We start from the raw sequence: 2,060 nt of genomic DNA on the forward strand, positions 1-2,060 counted from the left end.
GGACCTGAATATTTGCTCCTCCATCTTGCTTATTATCCCACGTGAAAGGGTATCCAGTGAAACCCAAATCAGCTAGTCCACAATCACCTAGACACTCCCTAAAATCCTCCATTTGGTTGAAGTTTCTAGGATTTACACCTCTCTACTCTGTTTGGAAAAGAATCTCGTTGAAGTCTCCCGCACACAACCAAGGCAAGTTGTCCCGACGTTTCAAATAACGGAGTGCATCCCATGTTTTCCGTCTATGCTCCGTTCTTGGTTCTCCGTAGATTCTAGTGAATCTTACGGTTCTTCCCTCAGAGGTGATCTCCGCATCAATATAGTACTGGCACCACGGTCTAACTATGGCAGAAATATGATCCCGCCAAAGTAGAGCTAATCCACCACTCCTGCCCTCACAGTCCACTGCAACACCATGACGGAACCCCAAACTCCACTTGATCTTCTCCATAGCTCTCGCCTTCTTCTTAGTCTCGCTCAGGAACACCACCGCTGGGTTGTATGACCTAATCAGGTCCCTTAGTTCTCCAACTGTCGGGTCCAACCCCAATCCCCGACAGTTCCAAACAAGAAGATTCATTGCTCCCGGCGGCCCCGCCTATCGGGGTCCACCGATCTAGCTCCATGATCACCGATGCGCTCAAGGACAGACGACACTTTCTGTCGCTTTTCACCAACGAGAGCATCAACACCTTCCTTCCGAGACCCTTCACCTACCGGCACCCACATCTGCCTAGATGGCCTCTTTTTGTCTCTAGCTTCATACCTGTAGTGGTCCTACCGCAGTCGGAATGACCCCACATCGCTTCTAGGCTTTCTGACATAATATCCGGGCCTTCTGTTGTGCTCCCCCGGAGCCTTCTCTGCCCTCCTATACTGCCCCTCTCCAACCTCCTGACTCTTTCTCGGGGAAATGACCCCCTCCCTCACCTTCTGGTAAGTTCTTTCCTGAGCTCCTTTTCCCTCTTCTCCTCTAAACCTTGCCGTAGATCCTTCTCCTTTGCCCCATCCGCACCAGTGTGCTTCTTCTGCGAGCTCTGTACCTCTTGCTGCTCCTTTTCCTTCTGCTTTGTCCCACCAGTGTGGGAGTCACCCGAGTGCGTGTATTCTCTATAAAGTGATCTGCGAGTTGGGAGATCACGCACATGCGCGTAGCCTCTCGGTGCATTGTCACCTCCACTTGAAATAGAGCTATCCCGGCTTTCATTTTTACTAGATGTTCCCCACCAATGCTTCTTATCTTGATGACTCGACGACGCTCTACCTGGCGAGGCACGCAACCATTCTCCCCACTGCGACAATGGATCCACAGGTGGGTCACAAACCCCCTCCACGTGCACTAGCCTGCCACAATCAAAGCAGAAGTGAGGGACTTTCTCATATGCAAAGTCAAACCACGTTTGTTCCTTATCGTCAGGCTTCTTTTTCAAGTAGAATCCGCGAACTAGTGGCTCATACAGAGCAATCCTCGCCCGCACTCTGAGTTGAGTTCCTCTTGCAAAACCATCCTCTCCCACATCAACCTTAACCACAGTTCCGAGCCAGTTTCCAAGAGCCTCTCCAAAAGCTTTCGATCTTTTATCCAGAGGCAAATCATCAACCCTAACCCAAGCTTCAATCGAATCAAAAATCATCTCGGACGGCCTGGTCTCCCCATCATAATCCTTCAGAGCTACAACATTAAAGTCAAACTACCATGGGCCGTTGTTCAAGACGTGTTTCCAGTCCCCTTCGCTGCCAAACCTGATCATGAACATGTTACCGCCAAGCATCTTGAACTGGGCGTCCCTATGTAACCCCCATGCACGCTGCATCGCCCTTTCAAACGCATGCTTGACGAGCGGGCGTGGGGAGAACGATTTGCCGACGACAACCCACTTCATGCTAACCTTCGCCCTTGGATCTGGATCATCAAACACAAAACCAGCTGCTTCCTTCTCCGTCAACGCCAGCCCCCCATCTTCGCTGACAGGGACGCTGCTTCCTCCGAGGTCTTGCCATCAGCCGGGGACTCTGAAGATCGCCTGTTCGCCTTGTCCACCGCCTCCCCCGCCGTCATC

This window comes from Triticum aestivum, chromosome 6A, assembly GCF_018294505.1.
Source record: "Triticum aestivum cultivar Chinese Spring chromosome 6A, IWGSC CS RefSeq v2.1, whole genome shotgun sequence".
Lineage (NCBI taxonomy): Eukaryota > Viridiplantae > Streptophyta > Magnoliopsida > Poales > Poaceae > Triticum > Triticum aestivum.